The following is a 21,990-nucleotide window of genomic DNA, read 5'->3' as shown; positions in this document are numbered from 1 at the left end:
TTTGTGGGTATGAATTTCTTGAGGTGCTCCTTATCTTGGAAATACCTTATTTCTTCACTGATGCTGAAGGAAAGTTTTGTAGGATACAATAACTAGGGGTTGAAGTTTTATCTTTTAGGGCTTGAAGTATTTCACCCCAAGACCTCACGGCCTTTAAGGTCATAGAGAAGTCCATTGTAATTCTATTATGTTTACCTTTTAATTAAATTGTCTTTCTCTAATGGCTTTTAAAATTTTGTCTGCCGGATGCAGCAATGCACACCTAAATCTCAGCATTTGGAAGGCTAAGTCTGGAGGATTGCCACAATTATGAGTCCAGCCTGAAATACATAATGAGTTCAAGGCCAGTCTATACTACATAGGCACAAAATACTCAAAAAGCCAAAAAAAAAAAAATAGATTTTGTTCTGGTTATGGACTTCTGGTACTTTGAGTATAATGTGGCCGGAAGAGAGGTTTTTCTTTTTTTTTTTTTGGTGTTGTCTACCATCATTTGGGAAGTTGTCTACCATCATTTCTGTGAACAGGTCCCCCCCCCCCCAAATACCATTTGTGCTTTCTTCTGGTTTTTCAGTTATTCCAATTACAGTGGCACCTGAGTTCATGAATGCTTTTGTTTGTGAATAGTTTGGCTCATAACCAGAAGCATTTGACAAAATTTTGTATTTGTTCGCAAACTCCGCATCAAGTTATGGATATGACCATAGCATCTTTGCCATGGGAACAAGAATGTGGCCATTTTTCCAGAATTATGGAATGAATTAATTTTGTGAACCAAGGTTCCACTGTATTCTTAGATTAGTTTTCTTTGTTTTTTTTTCATTTTATTTATTTATGTTTTGTATTTATTTTTATTTTAAAGGGAATAAAACAATAAAAAGAAAAGAAACAATAATAAAGCAGTTGGAAATCTATAATGGTTACTATATTACACATTATTGTGCTCTAAATAGTTGCTCGGACTCCTGGCTTTAGTCTAGCTCACAGGCAGAAGCTTGGCTGCCTTCCTGGTTCTTCCTGGTCCAGGTTCTAAAGCTTAGTTTTCTTCACGTCATCTGGCTGCTATTGAATCCATTTTACATGTTGTGTTATCTTCAAGGTGTCTCTGAGTAGCTGGTCTTTGAACACATCTTGTCTTCTAGTCTGAAATTCTGTCCCCACATCGATTGCTTCTATTACCTATACTTTCAATATGATTTTGAATCTTCTGAATTTCTAATTGAAACTTTTCCAATTTTTAAACTGGTCATTCATGTTTTGTAGAATTTCATTTAGTCCATCTAGCTTTTAAATTAGTGCTTCCTGCAAGTTTTTGTATCTCTTTGGTCACTTTGGTCCATGATATGTTTAGTTATATCTTCTGTGACCCTGCTGAGTACCTGTTTGATCTGCTTTTTAACCTCCACTGTTATCCTTGTGAATTGTGTGGCTTATGTATTCTGCCCCTTAGTGCCTCCTGGATTGCCTTTGGGGGAGTTGGGAATTTGGGGAGGCATTTTTGTTGCCTGTCTTCTCAGGTATCTATTGTTTTGTTTGTTTTGTCTGAGGTTTGTGAATGTTTATATCCTAAAGACTTTGTTGCTAGTATAGAAAGCTGTTCAGTTGCTTTTCAGTGATGTACTTTGGGCATGGCTAACTGTAATCCTTCAGCAGAGCCCTAAGATCAAACCACTCTGGTTAATTTGGGAGGAGAGGATGCAGTTCAGTTGACCCAACAACCTAGTTCTTTGGGGGATATATTCTAGTACTGTTAATGTCACAAAAGGTATTCCGAGAGTTAGTTTATAGAGAAATAGTGACAATAATGTAACCATGTTAATATCAAGTGAATCAGCTGTGGTGATGTCATCCAAGACAAACTGGATATTAATATATCATGAAAACCAATTACATACTAACCTTAATTCTAGAAACAAATTTGTAATTATGCTGTACACATTAAGACAACCCAGGTACTGACTTACACCTAATGGGTACTAAATAAGGGAGCCATATCTCCACTAATGGTTGAAAAGAACTTGAGAGTAATTTTACAGAATTGACTGCCAAAGATTAACAAAGCTTTATTGTTGTATTATGAGAGATACAGGATTTGGGAACAGGGCAGTTCAAGAGGAAAAGTTTGAAACCTTAAATTCTGTGGTATGAGAAGGAAGAGACAGAAGTGATACAAAGCATTTTATTTGGTAGTAGAGGGATATTTACATAGTTAATAAGAGAAAAACTGAGGATAAATGGTTGATAACAGAAAAGGAGGAAGAAATAAAGTATTATTCAGAGAGTAAAAATAGAAAAAATTAAAGGAAGAAAAATTAAAAGGGAGAAAAGGAAAAGTTAAAGAAAGAAAAGAAAGAGATAAGGAAAAAGGGAAGACAAATCAACACCAACACCAATACCAACAACAACACTGCAAGCCTCAATACACAGGTAAAGAAGTGAGAAGCAGCTGGGAAAAGAGAAGAACAAAAATAAAATAAAACAAAATTAAAAATGATGAACACACCAATAGAAAACAAAAACAAACAGAAAAAACAAATACCCCAAACCAAAATCAAGTTTAAAAAAAGGAAAGAGAGAGAAAAAGAAATTTCTCTGTGATTCTGAATCTAAGTTTTCTTCTGTTATCAAGTTTTGGGGCATTGTCCAAGTCAAGACACGTCCCTGCTCCTGCTGATAGATAAGGCAGTCAGACCCCCAGATCTGTGCCAGATGCGGGCACTGGCATACAGTGGGACTAGGGTGAGGGCAGCGATTCTAGGATTTTCAGACGCACAGCAATCAATTCAGGCTGAGCCCGACCTCCAGGAGTGGGTCTGGGCCTGTGTTCTTCAGGTTAAGCACCTGGTGTGTCTCTTGCCAGCCTGACCATGGCTCCCTGACTGCTGTCCCTCCCCCAGACGCTGTGGAAATGTAACACTGAGATTCCCAAATCGAAGCTGTCCCTTGGCTGCACTGAGTCTCGAGGTCCAAGCAATCGACCCCTCCCTGGAGTGACATCCGACCACCTTCTCTCCCCAGGGGCTGCGGTGGGGCTTTGGACTGGAGTCTCCTAAGAGCTATTGCAGCTCACAGCGTCTGCTGGTCCGGTCCACCGCTGTGTTTCTCCCAGAGGTTCTGTGGAGCCCCCCACTTTCACTTTGTCTTTGTAGATGTGATCTTCCTTTCTTCTGAGCAGAACAGGAGCTGGGAGCCAGGGAGAAAGTACAGATTCTTTTTTCCCTTTTCTGCATCATGTTCTAGGTCTTTATTTTCTCTGTGGATTTTAATTTTACTCTCAGATCCAGTTTCCAGGGATCTACTCCCTTCACCTTTTAATTCTTCCCCAAGTGGTTGTATTCCAGTTGATAGATTCTGAATCACAGAGAGGCTGAGTTGTTTATTAGCCCACTGTTCTCCTGGAAGTGAAAGGGTCATTGAACACTTTTTTAGTCACAGGAGTCCCCCATGTATTCTTGGTATACCCTCCGATGTCCAAATTAACTCATCAGAATAAATTTAATTTAGAAAGCCTCCCATAATGTATAACATTCTTCTTGATTTGTTTCCTAACCTTGTTTCCCCATTTGGTTAATTTTTTTAAAAAGCCATTTAAATAAAAAATTTTAACAGAGACGATACATTTAAAAAATTTAAAGTTCACCCTACTTGAGTTTTGTTAGACTTTTCAAGCTTGTGATTGGTGTTTTTCACCATTTTGTAAAATTCTCAGCTATTATCTCCTGTAATACTTCATACTCATTCTTTTTTATTTCTGAAAGTTTAATTGGGGGCATGTTATCTTTTCAACCTATCTTCTGTGCCTTTTATGTGTTATATTTCCGCTTCTCTGTTTCCTTCTAGAGAAGTTTTTATGATTTACTCTCCATTTTAATATCTTTCTCCAGCTATGGTAATATGCTGTCAAAATCATCCATTTAGTTTTTAATTATTATTAATATAGTTGTCAGTTTTTGATGTTCTATTTGATTCTTTAAAAAAATTCTGCATGGTCATTCTTCAGTTTCTTTTTATCTGGATTTGTTTTCAAGCTTGCCTTTATCTCACAGAGTACCAGTAGTAGTTGTTGTGTAATATATCTGATAATTCTATTATCAGATAGTTTTCAGGTTTTTCTGCTTTCAGCTCCCTGCTGAAGTTCTTTGTCTCTTTAGTGACTGTGAATACTTGTTTTCTTTGAAAAGTCATTTGTGAGACTGGAGTGACGTTAGGCTCTTCCAGCGGTGATTTAGACATGTTTTGGATGCGTGTCTGGGACGCAATCAGTGCTTGACTTTTTCCGGGGTCATCCAGTTTATGTGCCTGTGGACCGTCAGTCCTCATGAGGGTTGGCTTGTCATCATTACAGCTTAGCAGGGGGCTTCCTAGAGGCCTTTCTTTGTAGTTCCTTCGGGACAAAAGTGGAGTTTGTCTTTGATTCATCCTTAAAGCAAGGGTTCCTACTTACACCAGTCCTTTTTGATCTGAGTACCCTATTACACCGACCAAGGCGATCTGAGCTTTGTGTTCCTCCCCATCTTCTAAGGTCATGGATTGGCCAGGTTTGGCCCAGTATCCCACTCACATCTGAGTTCCCATTTTCATTAAAATTTTCTTCTTATAATTTCTTCTTAACATTCCTTTAATGCTTTTAAGATTTTATTAACATTTTATCTGATTGTTCCAGTTATGTAGCCTAGTCTTACTGGAACCAAAAGTTCTGGTACAAAATTTAACAGCTACAAAGATACACAGTAACATCTCTGTGCTATCCCTGCCTTCCTGGTCACCATATGGTCATCTCAGTAGGTGCTAAAAATACATTTGATAAAAGTCAAAACTTGTTTATACACCCATGTACACACACACACACACACACACACACACACACACACACTTGGAAAAATAGAAAAGGAAAGCCTAAACATTTAAAATGATTTAACATCACCATGTAGCTGTTAAAAACTTGGGGGCAGTCTTAATAAAGTTAAGAGCAACTCTAAGAGCCCTCTGTTACTTCCGCTCTGTACCAGTGGCCCTAGAAAGCATAATGAGATAAAGAAAAGAAAGAAGACATTGGAGAGGAAGATTAAATCTTTTCTTTTAAATATGCAAAAGGATATGCTTACCAAATCTCGAATGAATAAGAAAAATTGAGTTCACTAGATAAAATGATATTGGTATGTTGGTAAAAGTTAATGTGAAACATGTAATTCATAATAGTAATAATCTGACAAAATATTTATAACAATTTATGGAGGAAATAAAATGTTACTCAATGAGAGTAAAGTTATGAATAGATGGAACTATTTACTGTTTCATGAAAGAGAAGATTTAATAGTATAAAGATCTTTATTTCTCTAAATTGCTTTATAAATTCAGTGCTTTTTGTGGAACTTGTCAGTCTGATTCTAAAGTTCATTAGACAACAAAAGGCTAATTAATTAAAGTTCATTAGACAAAAATTAGGCTAATTAATACTACTAGTTGCCAATGCTTATTTTTATTATTATTTTTTTCTTTTTGAGGCAGGGCTTCACTATGCAGGTCTTGAACTCACTTTGTAGCCTAGGCTGGTCTCCAACTCGCAGCAATCCTCCTGCTTCAGCCTCTTGAGTGCTGAGATTATAGGCATGCTGGACCATACCTGGCTGGCCAATGCTTACTGTAAACCAAAGATAACTAAAATAATACCATATTATTGTGAGGTTATACAAATGTATAGATGGATCAAAACAGAAAATCAAAAATAAAAAACATATGTAGAAATACATAGATATAATGAGAGCAGGACAGAACAAAGTATCTAAGGCACTGACATTGGAATAACTGTTTATTCACATTGATAAAATACCACACTAAAGTTTTTAATTCTAGAGGGATTAAATACCTAATATGAAAAGAGAAGTTTTTAACATTTTGAATTATTTTAGAAAATATGAGATACATTTTTTGTTCTAATGGATTTGATAAATAAATCTAAGGATTTGATAAATAAAACATTAAAAATATACCATAGAATAAAGATTGATAAAAATCTCTGTTTATCAGAAGATATTATGAAGTTGAAAGAAAAATTACAGGATGGAATATAATAGTACATTATAGTATGTATTAGACTTAATTCTAAATCGGTAAAGTACTTCTACAAATATGAAAAGGTAAAGCAAACAATTTGATAGAAACATAGGTAAAAAACATGAATGAAGTATTTATAGAGGTTGCTGGTGGCTATTCCATTGGACACTGCAAATTTAGGGAAAATTTATATAAGAAATTGTATCATAGCCTATACAAATCATACATATAGCAAAAAGTGAAACAAATGGCTATCAGAAAAGTAGCAAATAAAATTGTATTGTATTTATCAGTTGAAATATTGTATATCTATCAAAATAAGTGAACCAGAGCTGCTTGTAGGGATAATTATAAGTATGAAAAATTTTTGAGCCCAAAAGACAAGGTGCAGAATATATTATGTTGCAATTTATATAGAAGTTGAAAAATACTATATAGCAATAAATAGAATTTATGAGTTCTTCATAAACATTAATGTTAAAAATATGTTCATCATAAGCCTTTAATTTAAGACAATGGTTATACCTGAGTTGGAAACAAGAGGAATGGAATCTGGGAGAGGCATATGAGGGACTTTGGCTACATAGTATTGAGAAATTTTCATCTGTCCTTTAATTAAATAAACTTAGCAAAATGTTAATATTTGAGAAAATTGATGACAAATACACAGATGCTAAACTTATAAAGTATTTAACATGTTTATTAAATAAGTATAAATATAAATTAAGCATATACTTTTTTGTATGCTTAACACATTTTAGAAGAAATCATAGAATAGAATCCTATAATATAGGATAATGACTCAGTATGGGAAATGATATTATGATGATATTATAATTTATCATATTAGTGAATTATTAAATTAAAGATGAAATGCTTAAGAGCAAGAAATAGGTAAAGAAATATGGAAAGAAAACCCACAAAACTAATTATGGGTATAATATTATATCTGAACAAATCTAGAAATTACTATGTTCCAAGGTAAGACAATTGTACTGTAAAGATGTTAGTACTCTTCAAGGTAATAAGAAAATTTAATGCAATTCCATTTGCAGCTTTAATATTTTGAACGTTCTAATTGAGTGGAGAAGATTGGTCTATTTCACCCAATGTCTTAAAATTTATGATATTTATAAAACTACATTAAAGTTTCAAATATTAAAAATGAAATTACAAAGTGATTCGAAGAACATGTAGAAGCCTACTGTTTTGTGTGTGTTACTAGGGTTTGAACTCAGGACTTTTGCACTGAAATACATTCTCAGCCCTTTTTATTTTGATACAGGGTCAGACTTTTAATCCTCCTGCATCAACCTCTCAAACAGCTGGGACTACAAGAATGTATCATCGTGTCCAACTGTGGAAGAATAACTTTAAACTGCTAAATTAAGCTGCAGAATAAAAAATTTAGAATTGTAAAATACATTAAAGTAAAATTTTAAAAAACAACAGAATAGAAGAAAATAACCACTGCAAATAAATGATTCCTGTTCATCCTAATCATTAAGCTTGTGTACATTGCTGACATTTATCAGGAAGTTTGTTATGTGCCTGGCACTGTTCTAAGTGCTTTTTAATTTTAAGCCACCAAAAAATCCCACAGGAACTACAAAGTAGGAAATATTGTTATTGTCATGGATGAGGACATAGAAGTGGAGGGAGGTGAGGTAACTTCTCCAAACTCATGTACTCGGTGACAGAGATGAAATTTGGATCTAGATTGGCTGGTTTCAACATATGTTCCCTTAGCTATTCTCCTGCTTATGAAGCAATTAAAAAGCAGAACAACCTCAATGGAAAAATAGGCAAAAGGAGAAGAGTAGAAAAGTCATCGAAAAAGAAATACGGAAGCCTCTAAATTGTGACTCTGTGCTAAACTTCACTAGTCATCAAATAAATGCAAATTAAAACAACATGAAATGTCTTCTTTGCGCTGATTGGTAAAAAAGTGAAAGATTCAAAGAGAAAGATAAAATGAAAAATAAATATTATAAAATTATTACAATTATTAGGGATTTGTGGATATTGGTGTTTTTATATATTATTGTTAAGAAATAGATTTGTGACATTATAGGAAGGCAATTAGATGGTATTAAAATTACAAATTTACATGCCCATTATTATGTATCACAGAAGTATACTAATAAAGAAAATTGCTAAGTGATGAAAATGTCTAAACATTTCAATTTGAGCCCATTATTGAAAATGTAATAGTAGAGTTCCTTACAAATTTTTACTTAACTGAAAGTATGTAACTGTTAGTTAAGCTTCTTAAACCTTTCATTGATAAGAATCTCTCAGTAGTAACTACTTTATTAAGCTAAATAAAAAATTACATTAGTAATTGAAAGAAATTTCACATACCTTTCTTTTCTAATCTCCAGAAATACACACAGGTATAAGACAGCCATAAAATAAAATGTGAATTAAACCTTAGAAATAATGGGGTCGACCTATATTTTCTGGTAGGAGATAATGTCCAAAGCAGAGCAGTGAATAATTACATTTGAATTAAAAATAATCTGTGTCAAGAGCAAGTCCCTGTGCACGTGGGGGTACCTGTGCTTTGTTTGCAGTCTTTGTGGTCACTATTTAGAATGCCCTTGATTGTGTGAGTCTTGTCTTCATTCTCTGGGGTCTCCTGTATTCATGTTCCCTTTGGACAAAAGGGACAAAAAGACTCAGCTTAGTCTGCTTCATGCTTGCTGTAGTATCTTTGTTGCTGCTACTGTGTGCTTATCACCTTACCCTAGTTTCCTTTGCTGATGTCAGTATGCTCATCTCTGTGTATTTTTATTTCTTCAGTCATTTCAAAGATTTTATGGGAGAAGAGTTGCTGGAAATGCATGTCCAAGTCACCACACTGCAAATAACTTTAGTACCTTATTTTAAATAATTTATTTTCCATTTTTCTCTAATCACGTTGGGATTCTTTGAGGGGTCTAAAGCTAAAAAACTAAACGTTTGGAAGAGGACATATTTGAAAATTTTCTCAGAACCCATTAAAAGTGAAATTTTGATAAAACTGATAAAATACAGTAAAATTAGTGAAAAATCCATTTAGGGAACCTTGTTTAAGTTACATAGTTGGAATGGGCTTTATCTGTGCCCTTAAGACTCTGCAATGACTTTAACTGAATAGAGATGTTTTATTGTCCCTAAGAGGATAAATCTTGTACTATAAGGATCATACTGTGATTGATAACAGTGCATAATAGATCTGTTTATTTCAAAGCATATGGCACACAATGATTGTTGTTTAATAATGCCAATACTAAGTGAGGAGGTAGAAATGGTCCCTATGAAGACTAGTGGCTATGCATTACAAATATTAGAGATATTAAACTCATGATTAGATAAGCATATGGGGTACCTTGCATTTTTATATAGTAATCACATACAGTAATCCCTCACTTTCTGTGGCTTCACTTTCCAATGTTTCAGTTATTAATGGTCATATTCCAAAAACATTAATTAAAACATTCCAGAAATAAAAACTTTGTAGGCTGTAAATTTCACAAAATTCTGAATGGTATAACAGGCTCTTTCCCTGACCTCCTCTGTCCCACTCAGGTTGTGAATTATCCTTTGTCTAGCATATCCATAGTGTATGTGCTACCCACCTCTTAATTACTTGGTAGTTGTCTTGGTTATCAGACTGACTGTTACACTATTGTAACACTAGTGTTTGTGTAACCCCTGCTTTACTCAGTGCCTAAAAACGTAAGGTTATGATGCAGGAGAAGCACCAGGGCACAAAACATCAAAGGAAGATTGATTCTGGTACTCTGTGGCAATGCTGCGTGTCTAGGTTCAGTGCTAACTACGTTTCAGGCATTCACTTGAGGTCCTGCACTGTATTCCTGGATGATGAGAGACGGGGATCTACTGTGTTTGTGTACTTCATCGGTTTATGATATATTTTATGTATATTTTCTCATAAGATCCTCCCAACAATCCAGGTGAACACTGCATTGTTATCCCTGCAGGGCAGATGGAACTACAGGTAAGAGTGGTTAAGTAAAGTCATACCTATGTAAGTAGAAATTCTCATGTGTAAAATCTTTTAGATCAGACCAGTTTTAAAAATGTGACATGTTCCACAGCTATAGGCATGAATTAATACAAGGAGGATATTTTTGAATTTGAATATTTTTGAATTTTTTCCATATGAGAACTGAACCAGTATAATATTTTTAAATTTTAATTTTTATTAGTACATGTTTGTAGGACATAATGATTACATTCATCATGTGGAGTTGGCACATCTTAATTCTATTTTACTTTCCTGTACCCTCTATCACAGGCTGAATGTGAGGGTCTTGAGGCAGAACTAAGGAATTTAACCCACCCTTTTAATGGTTTATCAAGGCTCACCAACTAGGCCCAGAAATAATAAGCTTGAGGAAGATTAATTAATTAATAAATTAATTTTTTGGTACCAGGGATCAAACTCAGGACCTCAGACTTGCCAGGCAAGCATCTGTGCCTCTGAGCTAAATCCCTGGTCTTATGAAGAGGATTTATTAGAAGAAGATAAAGGATACACCTGAGGACAGAGTGGGGGTGCTCAGAGAAATTAGGTACAATGCATTTGGGAACTGGGGATCTTTTACTTAACCAGCGTAATTTGAACTTTCATAATATTTCTGCTAAAGATTGAATCAAAATTGAAAACAAACACCGAAGTGCTCTGAAATTGGCCTTGAAATATGCAATCTTATAAAAGCTGGGAGATCTACCAAACTTATTTTCCTCAACTTAAAAGAACCGGTAAAGAAAAAAAAAAAAGAGGTTTATAGGCTAATTCAATGTGGTGTCCACTCGTCTCTCTTTCCATTTTCTGCTTTATTGGTTTTCCTGAGGAAGTGTGTTTGTAGGTGAGCACAAGCAAGCTGAAGACAGTTAAGTTAGTTACTGGTACTCATGTATGTAGTACTTCACAAAGCATCTGGGATGGGAGAAGAGCAAATGAAATGATCACATTTCCTGGGAATCTTAGAATGTACATCAGAAGAAATAAAGCCAGTGAGAACAATACAAAACTATAACCAGGAAAGTGTGCAATAATTTAGCATATTAAAGCAACACTAATAGGAAAATTCAGGGAAAATGGTCAAAGTACAATTGTCAACTGGCAAAATTTGAAACCCATTTCAGTTTAGGATTAATGGAGATGAGCTGGATCAATTTTGTTTGGTGTTGCAAGAAATATAGGGGTAGGGGAGGGCTATTGAGTACAAAGGAATTGCCAGTGAACATGCTAGAGACATGGGAAATAATATAAGGCAAATTTGGAAAGATAAATTTAACAGTATAATCTGTGACCCAATTAAAAATATTATCATTAAAATGTTGAGAAGGAGTGTTTGAGAACTGTGTATTTTTCTGTAACAGTTTGAAATTTATTTATTTATTATCGTGATGATAATGGGTAGTAGAAGCTTAAATAAATATATGGGAATATATATGTATTATATATGTAGCAAATCTGTGCAAAATATGAATGTTTTATTTTTCCAAGTTGACGTATAATTGAAATACCATGTATACTTTTTTGACTCTATATATACATTGACTATATATTATATATATATATATATATATATATAATGTACACATACATGAGACAGCTGAGCTCTTTTTAAATTTTGTACTTTTATTTGGCACAGAATAATTATATGGTACAGAATGTGATGCACTCTTGACTTGGAGTCAGCAGCCTTGATTTCAAAATTTTGGCTCTCCATACTTTTATAACTTTATGTAGGTTGTCAATGTATTCAAACTCAGTGTTTCCAAGTTCTGTGAGGATCACATAGGATCATGTATATGAGGGTCTGGAGTGTGGCTCGGTAGTACAGGGCATGTTTAACATGTGTGAGGCTTTAGATGGTTCAGTGCCAGAATCTGAAAAACATAGTGTATATGAAATTACCTGCCATATCGTAGGCAGTCAAAGTGCTGTTTTCTCTATGGAATGAAGTGTCTGTAAGGAGACATTATAGGGATTGAGTGGGATATGGGTAAATATGGAACATATTTGTTCATTTCTTAGGTAAAGGGTGAAGCATGTCTTTCTATGGAAGTGTTGTTGGCTTTATACCTCTAACCATCACCCAGTGTCTTGAGTCAGGTTGGAAACAATAGGTCACATCATAATCAGTCACGAAGATTGGTCTTTTACTTCATTTATAAAACACTTATAAAAATAACACTTCTCCCCATAGAACTTACTGTACTGTAGAAAATTTTAAAAATTCAGAATGTGACAGGATTCTATAAGCACATTGTTTGTATTTTCTTGCCATCTTTTTTGTGTAATATATATCTAAATTGCAAAACCAAAGTACATATTTTTATATTATAAGGTATCTTTTGTAATATGACTTTGAAATATGAGTGCTATACAGGAAGCACATTCTAATATCCTTAAACATGATGAAGTTTTTCTTTTTTATTATTTTAAAGAGAGTAAAACCAAACAAAATAAAAGTGGAATAAAACCAATCTGAACAAAACAGTGAAAGTGGTACAAGACTTCAAAACCAGATAATAGGAAATCAACAAAGGCTACCATAATGCCTCTTGTTATCTTCAAAATAGCTGCCCATGCCATCAGATATAATAAAATCAAACAAAATAGGACAGAATAAAACCAATCAGGGCCAAGGATTTAGCTCAGCAGCATAAGTGCCTATCTGACAAGCATGAGGTCATGAGTTCAATCCCTGGTACAGAGAGAGAGAGAGAGAGAGAGAGAGAGAGAGAGAGAGAGAGAATATATAAAACCAATCAAAGTAAAACAATGAAAGTGACATAGGACTTCAAAACAAAATAGGAAATCAACAATGGCTACCATAATATATCTTGTTATCTTTGAATTAACTTCCCACGCTAACAGATATAATAAAATCAAACAAAACAAAACAGAATAAAACAACAAACCAAGCAAAACAATGAAAATGATACAAGACTTTCAAACAAGATAATAGGGAATTAACAATGACTACCACATTCATAAATCCCTTATAGTTGCTATATAACATATTATTATCCTCTAAATAGATGCTCAGACTACCAGCTTTAGGTCTGCAAAGTCAATCAAACAATACAAGCATTAAGTTGTTTTTTTTACTTACTTCAGTAGCTACCATCTAGCTTGTGTTTCTCTGAATCAGCCAGGTGTTTACTGGGCCTGGGATGGGAGTGGTAGCTCAGCACTTCTTATCTCCCAGCCCACCTGCTGGTTTGCTCACAGGAAGGGGTTAGCTTCTTCTTGGCTCTCCTCCTGGCCCACATGATTGTCATTAGCTCACAGGAAAGGGTTGGCCTGGCCCACAACTGCTGCTGGCTCACAGGAAAGGGTTAGCTTCTTCTGGGTTCTCCTCCCAGCCTGCATGGTTGCCTCTGGCCACCTTGAGGAATATTTTAAAATATGATTTTGAATGGTTGATATTTCCTGTAGTATAACCCTACCAGAAACTCACCTAATGATTTCCTATTTTTGAGGCTGTTCTGAGTTTTGTTATAATACATATCACTAAAGTAATCACCTGTGTGATCACATAAATCTCTTTATTTCTTTAAATAACCTTTTTAACCTCTTTAAATAACCTTTTAATAACCTTTAAATAACCTTTTTAACCTCTTTAAATAACCTTTATAAGGTTATTTCTTTAAGTAACCTTTTAAAATAGATTTCTAGAAATGGAATTATTGCTTAAAAGAATATGAACATCTGTAAGTCCCCTAACTGGTATTGAAAATGATCCCATGAAAGGTTGTGCCAATTTTATAACCCTGTCAGCACTGTACAAAAGTCAGCTTTTCCCAGTATTCTTAAAGCAAGGCATTTCTATGAAGACTTCCTTAATAAGTGATTTCTACATCAGCTGGGTTAATTAATGTCTCAAAACCTTTGCTAATGGCCGTTATGAACAATCATGGCTATTGTACCTGAAGCTTTCCAATTCTTGTTTACCTTCATTATAATGTACATATTTCCTTTTGAAGTGTTTTCTAAAAAAACCAGCAAGCCAGTAAACATGCTAATAAAATTAAAATTGAGATAGAATTTCTCAGATGAAATTGCAGTGGGCCAACTATTTCAGACTTGTGGGAAGACTGGAAGGATGGTTGCCTGGGAAATACTTCATGAGTCATTGTTTTTAAAACTACCAGAGCCAGGAAGAAGGGATTGATTAGTGGGATGGGCTATCATATTTCTACTTCATGTTTTTCTAGAAACAGCACAGTGTTATGTATGTGTTAAATGAATCAAAATTAATAAATGATAAAACCAGGAGATGAGCTACGTTAGGCAAATTTGGCCCCCGACCTGGTCATGAACCTATTCATTAGATTGAACAGCACTGTTGCATTTATGTTTATCTGTGTATTTGCCTATCTCACTTACTGACCAGTGGTTTCAGAAAATGAGTTTTCACCTTTGTTTTACAGCCAGAAGTTATTGGTAATATAATACTGTGGATGAATGATTACTTGGTGGTTGAATATAAAAGGACTTTTTGAATACAATAGCAATGGAAGAAATCTCAAAGGAAATTATTGAAAGATTTGAATATATATATTCAAATGTTTTACATATATATATGCCTCCACATGACCTTCCTCTTCCACAAACATCCAAGTTCCTAAATAAATTTAAATGATAACTCAATAGGGAAAATTTTTTTGATAAACTTGACAGATTTAATAACTTTCAAATATGAAGAACCATAAATAAGAAAAATATCAAGAGCCCAATAGTTAAGTGGGCAAAAATCATGAATACGTATATCACCAAAGAGAATGTAGAAATGGCTAATATGTATGTCAAGCTTGTTCACTTTTACTTTAGTTATTTATTTTTGGTGGCAGTGATGGAGACTGAACTCAGCTAGAGAAATGCTCTACATTAGAGCTACATTTCTAAACCCCAGCTTCACTTTTAATTAAATAAGTACAGAATAAAAAAAATTCAATAACATTTTTATAATTAGATAAAAAAGTTCTTTTTCTTTTCTTTGTTTTAAGTGAAAATAAACCTGGAGAAAACAGAGTGAAACAGAGCATGTATTTTGGTACATTTTTGGATAGCAATTTGGGAATATGTATTAAAATTTTTAAATATGATCACACTCTTTGACATGAGGGTCCCACTTTTAGAAATTTATCTAAAGCAAACAATTTGAAATGCAAGTAAAAGTGTTCTACAGAGTGATCTTTATCTTAACAAACCACTAGAAAAATTTAAGCATCCAGTAGCAAGAGATGATTCAACAAATTGTAGTATAGTCAGAAAATAGATTACATATTCTTTTAACATTATGTTAATGGAATTAGCAAAATAATATGGTAACATACTTACTATATACAGTGGTATCTCTGTTCATGAACTTAATTTGTCCTATGATTCTGGAAAAGATATCCATGTTTGTATTTGTGCAGGGAAGATGGCCAAGTGGTATTTATCACTCAATGCAGAATTCAAAAACAGAAACAAAAAGTTTTCCAAATGCGTCTGTTTGTGAACCAAATTGTTCACAGACAAAAGCATTCATGAATTGAGATACCACTGTAATCTGAAATGAAACAGTATTTATAAAATAGACTTTTATGTATACATGTACATATGCAGAAAAATGCATCAGAAAGAAATAACATTTATTAGCAAGGACTAATTCTACAGAGCAATTTCACCACAGTGTTATTATTTTTTTTTTTTTTACATTTCTTTGAGACAGTCTTGCTCTATAATTCAAACTGGCCTTAAAATTCAGTATGTAGTCCAGACTGGCCTCAAACCCATGACAGTCTTCCAGCCTCAGTCTCTCGAGAGCTGGGATTACAGTGTGCACCACTACACCTTTTTGTTTTTTCATTTTTAGCAATGATAATTTACTGAAAATATGACTTGAAGTCAATAATATGTAAGAGAAACTTTGCTAGGGAGCAGCAAGAATCAGGCAATAGATAGAAGAAAGATTTTCTTTCTTTCTTTCTTTTTTTTTTTTTTTTTTGAGGATGGCTCTGGGGAACGAACACAGGGATTTTCCATGAGCTACAAACTTAGCTTTCTTTTTATTTTTAATTTTAAGACAGGGTCTTGCTAAGTTGCTAAGCTGCCTAGGCTGGGGTCAAACTCATGGCAGTCTCCCTGCTTCAGCCTCTCACACCTGGCTGGGTCGTTCTTAAGGTGAAAGACATCTAGACACTATGCTGTGGATATGAATTACCAAAATTGAACCAAGAAGACAAAAATGTTGAACAACCAAGGATGAGCATTGAAAATGAGGTAGCAATAAAAAACCAAAAATCAAAACCAACACAAAAACTAAAACCAAAACCAAAACCAATCCAGGACCTGATAGACTTACTGGTGAATTCTGCAAGATCTTTAGGGAGATTCTAACATTAATATTTCTCAAACTGTTTAATGAAATTGTAAAGGAAGAAGTGCTTCCAATGGAATCTGGCATCACTGATTCCAAAACAAGACAAGGACCCAACTAAAAAAGAAAAGTGCAGGCCAATTTCTTTAGTGAATATAGGTGCAAAAATTCTCAATAAGATGGTGGCAAATCGAATGTATCAAATCATCAAAAGGATCATAGATCATGACCAAGTAGGTTTTATCCTAGAGCTGCAAGAATGGTTCAACATATGTAATCAGTAAATGTAATATACCACATGAACAGAAGCAAGGGCAAAAATCATATGATCTTATAAATATTTGCAGAAAAAGCTTTTGACAAAATCTGACACCACTTCATAATAAAACCACAAAGAAAATGGGTAAGAGGGACCTTACCTCAATCTGATGAAAGCCATTAGTGGCAAACCAAAGACCAAGATTACATTAAATGGGAAAAGTGGGAAGCTTTCCTTACAAAATCAGGAGCAAGATGAGGTTGCCTGTTATTTCCTCTTCTGTTCAATATACATTAGCCAGAACAATCAGGTAAGAGAAAGAAGTACAAATATATGTATAGGAAAGGAAGAAATCAAATTATCACTATTCATAAATGACATGATCTTTCATATTGAAGACTCAAAAATTCTACTAGAAGACTGCTAGAATTAATAACAAATTCAGTCAATGCACAAAAATAAATAGTGCTCCTGTACATCAGTGATGAACATACTGAGAAAGAAATTAGAACAACAATAGCATTTACAATAACATAAACAAATTAAATTCGTAGGAATTAATCTAACTAAGGAAGTGAAACATCTCTACAATGCAAACTACAGAACTCTGAAAAAGAAGATTGAAGAGGACATCAGGAAATGGAAAAATAGCCCCTGTTCCTGTATAAGCAGAACCAATGTTGTCAAAATAGTCATTTACCAAAATGGATACACAGATTGAATGCAATCCTGGGCTAAATGCCAATGGAAATGCCATGTGGAACCTGAAGAGACTCACAATAAGAAAAGCAATCCTAGATAATAAGAGCAAAGCAGGAGGCATCATAATCCTAGATTTCAGGTTATATTATAAAGAGGTAGTGATAAAAACAGCATGGTACTGTGACAAAAACAGACCGGTGGGTCAGGGGAACAGAATAAAGGACACAGAAAAGGTCTAAGATACATTCAGCCACCTGATCTTTGACAGGAGTCAAAGATGTATTCTGGAGGGAAGGTAGCCCTTTCAGTAAATGGTGATTGGAAAATAGGCTAGCCACATACAGAAGACTGTAGCTAGACCCATATCTTTCACCATGTCTAGACTAAAACAAAAATGGATCAAACATTTAAATATCAAAATAGAAACACTTACTCTGCTGGAATATAAGGTAGACAAAACTTGAAATCATAAGCATACACAAAGTCTTTCTGAACTGAACCCTATCTGCACATGAAACAACATCAAGAACCAATAAATGGGATCATACAAAATTAAAAAGCTTCTGTACAGAAAAGGAAACAACCAACAGAGTGCAAAAACAGCCTACAGAATGGGAAAAATTTTTCCAGCTGCTCCATGTAGAAGACTAATATCTAGACTATATAAAGAACTAGAAAACATTAGACCACCAAAATAAAAGATGCAATCAAATAATGAACACTTAAAATGAACAGACACTTCACAGAAGAAGAAATACAAATGGCCCATACATACATGAATAAATATTCAACATTTCTGGTTATTAGAGAAATATAAATTAAAACAACATGGAGATTACATTTTATTCCAGTAAGAAGGGCAAACATCAAGAAATCAAATAATAGCAAATGCTGGCAAGGAACTCTCTTACATTTTTGATGGGAATGTAAACTAGTACAGCCATATGGAAATCAGTATGGAGAATCTTCAAAAAACTAAAATTAGAAATTCCATTTGAGCCAGCTATTTTCTTCCACGTATCTTCCCCAAGAGTAAAAGACATCATATGACAGTGGTACAAGCACACCAATGTTTATAGCAACACTATTTACAATAGCCAAGTTTTGGAAGCAACCTATATGTCTGTCAACAGGTGAGTGGATTAAAAATATAATATTTATAACACAATGAAGTACCACTGTGCCTTTAAGCAAGATGGATTTGAGTTGTTGTAGGAGAATGAATGTACCTTGAAAACATAATGCTAAGGGCAATAAATCAGATATACAAGCTTAAAACTTGCATGATTTCTCTCATATGAGAAAATCAAAGTATAAATAAAGAGCAAAATACAGAGTCCACCAGTATGTATACATCAGAAAAAGAAAAACTTGTATAGTTTAATACTAAACTTATTTTGGCATCATGGGATTAGTACAAGTTATCTTTGGCTTCTACAATTACAAGAGGTGCTCAAAGTGGTCGCCATTATCTTCAGACATTTATTAGTATGGTGAACTGCTGATGTGGGTATACCTTTTTTGGTGGGTGCCGTAAAGGAAAGAAAAGGTTGTATTTTTACCTGGTGGTGTACCACTCTGCCATAAACATAGGGAAATGGGCACACTTTGACACCGGAAGTGTAAACAGAATAAATTGGACACACAAGCTTAAATATTGTGTGGTTTCTCTTACATGAGAAAGCCAAAGTATAAATAAAGAGCAAAGTAAAAGATAGATAATAAGAAACTAGAACTTTCACAAAAGGGAAGGTGACCGAGATGGAAGGAGCGGGGAGCGAGGGAAGAGGTGGGGAAGGGGAATTCAGAGGTGTTATATACATGTGTCAAGCCCCCCAACAAATGTAATCACTCTGTACTGCCAACATATACCAATAAAAAACCAAAATAATTAAAAAATGCTAATGCAACCCAAAACAAAACAAACACACATCCAAAACCCTATGCTGTGGGAAGAGTGGACAGGCAGAGGTGTCCAGTTGTAGGAGCAGGTTCTCACTGGGGACTGAGGTCCCAGAACACAGACTCCAGCAGCAGCAGGAACCAGTGTCTACTGTGGCCGGGGAGGAAGATGCGGACAAATCAGTCAGCAGGCAGAAGGAGCTGGAGACAGCCTGCTTATGCCGCTGTTTTCCCTGAAAGACTGACTGCTGAGTTTCTCTGCTTAGAGTCCTGTGGAGCTTGAGAAGAACGTAAAGCTTTGAGGCAGACAGCGTGCACAAAACCAAGTGCTCTTGTGCCATTTCCCCTCCCAAACCGACTCTTGTTCTTATTCCTCTAGTCAAAGACTGGCACAGATGAGTCAAAGCAGAAATCTGGAAATCCCCATTTCTACTGATCAATACACTTCGCATACTTCAACCCTTTAGGCATCTCTTGAGTCAATTTTCTTGTCTCCGTCTCTCCTTCATATTTTCCCTGTATTGCTACAGTAGTCTTCTGGCTCATTTGTTTATTCCCACTTGTAATTTATCCATTGCATTGCTACCAAGACAGTCGTCCAAAAATCCAATTAGGGATTTTTAAAATAACACTATTTAAAAGCCTTCAGTTGTCTCCAGGACAAAATCCAAATTCCTGTGCAAGATATATAAGGAACTTTTTGAATTAGTTCCTGTGCGCTTTCAATTGTGCTTTTTTCTCATTATTTGCTTCTCCACCCTTCCTCTTTTCCTCCCTCCCTCTCTCCCTTCTCCTGTTATGAATGCCTGCAGTCTGCTGGCAACTGTGGAAACTAAGTGCCAGCAAAATAATAGAAAGCAGTTTAGATAATTTATCTGTAGACGTGAAACTTAAACACGAGCACTTTAGTCAAGTTGTCTGTGGAAGAGAAACCTAAAACGTGAGCAAAATAGACATGAACAAGTAAGGTAAATGTTATAATCATAAAAATGTGTACTGGGGGTAGCGAATAAACAAAGGAATAAATTTCAGGTGTTGGAGGGAGGGAATGACAGAGAGATACAATCAGGAAAGGTTTCCTGGAGAATATGATCTTTGAACTGAGTCTTCCACAGGAACTAGGACTTCTTCCTCTCTTCCCTTTCCTTCCCTTTCTCGTCTTTCTCCTCTTCCTTCTCCTCCTCCTCCTTCTTCAGATGGAGAAGGGTGTTTCAGGCAGTGATATTAACATATGCAAAGGAGTAGAAGTGTGGCTCACGGGACAGTGGTAGTGCACTGTGTGTGTGTACCTGCAGTATGCCTGTGGAATGCAGTGTAAGGTGTGTGTGTGTGTGTGTGTGTGTGTGTGTGTGTGTGTGCATGGTGGAGCAGTGCAGCAGGGTGTGGAAATGTGGAGAACGAGGCAGGGATCAGATGATGGAGTTCTAAACTCTATCCTGGAAAATAATGGAAAATGGAAAGTAATTTGCAGGGTTCAGATACAGGAATCACAAGTAGCTTTGGAACTTAAAACTGAACTGTCTCTAAAGCAGAAGGTGGATGGGAAGGATATAAGACACAGTAGTCACTGAGGCTGCTCTGGAGGTTGTTGTTCAGAGGAGGGATGAGGAGAGCCTAAGGGCTTGTCCTAGAGAAGGTGGGGTGTTCTAGAAATGCTGATGAGGTCCCTGTCCTGGAGAAGGTGGGGTGTTCTAGAAATGCGGATGAGGTCCCTGACTCCTGATGGTTCCATTTATGATTTTTGACTTTGCAGTGGTGCGAAAACAATACTCATTCAGAACAAACCATACTTCAGATTTTGAATTTGGATCTTTTCCCAGCTAGCAGTATGCTGTATGGTTCTTTCTCTTAGGATTCTGGGCAGCAGCAGTGAGCAGCAGCTCCCATCAGCTGCCAGTCGGGAGGGTGAATGACAGACACATTTCGGTGTGCTGTGTTCCTGAGTAACGGCACTTGGTAGTATTATATGTGCTTTAGAGTTCTGATATTTTCAAGTAGCAATGGATTTATCAGAGTTATGTCTGATAAATCTGTAGTATTTTCTGTAGCATCTGCAATGGTTTTCAAAGTGGTTGCTGAACTGACAGTCTGTTACTACTCTGTTATGAGATAATGCAAAAATTGAGAGACTTACAAAATTTTTATGGCACGTCAATGGAGTAATTTTATAACAAAAGAAATTTGACTTGCATTTTGAAGTGTGCCTTTCAGTTCATTTCTCTAGTCACCTATTTTCATTGCATTTTATAAAAGCATTGGACATCTGGATAGGAAATCCAAACTGGACCTTGTCACTGTTGGCTGAGAAGCGCCCCTCTCTAGGACTTGGTGGTTATTAAGTGAATTGGGAGTGGGTGGAAGGAAGGAACCTAAGGTCACTCTCAGGTTTCTGACAACAGGACATGGTTGTTACAGAAAACTACAGAGGCTGTTCTTTTTTTGTAAAGGTGTGAATTCCCATTTGAGGAAACACATTATAGTAAGGTTTTCTTGCAAGTACCATTTTTTTCTATCAGATTTTATTGGTATATTTTATATATACACAATGATCACAGTCATCATAGATGGCTTGACATAACTTGTGCATGACATAGCTTGATTATTTTTGCTATTCTCTTACCTCCTTCAACCTTTTCTCCCAACTTATAAAAGCTTTGTTTCCACCATTTTTTCTTT

General features: G+C 35.3%; 1 long non-coding RNA gene across 2 annotated transcripts in view; it reads right to left on the bottom strand.

The window, feature by feature from the left end:
* Positions 1 to 5,472: 5,472 nt before the first annotated feature.
* Positions 5,473 to 21,990, bottom strand: part of LOC134477355 (uncharacterized) — a 68,328-nt gene continuing 51,810 nt past the window's right edge. For both annotated transcript variants that reach the window (XR_010049358.1, XR_010049357.1), the window contains exons 4-5: positions 13,197 to 13,472; positions 5,473 to 5,641 (exon numbers count right to left, since the gene is read on the bottom strand). This is a non-coding gene — a long non-coding RNA (uncharacterized LOC134477355). The remainder of the gene's footprint in view (positions 5,642 to 13,196; positions 13,473 to 21,990) is intronic.

The sequence above is a fragment of the Cavia porcellus genome, unplaced genomic scaffold (genome assembly GCF_034190915.1).
Source record: "Cavia porcellus strain 051 isolate PalLab524CR breed Dunkin Hartley unplaced genomic scaffold, mCavPor4.1 scaffold_8, whole genome shotgun sequence".
NCBI classification, from domain to species: Eukaryota; Metazoa; Chordata; class Mammalia; order Rodentia; family Caviidae; genus Cavia; species Cavia porcellus.
This window is presented reverse-complemented; position numbering and strand designations above follow the sequence as displayed.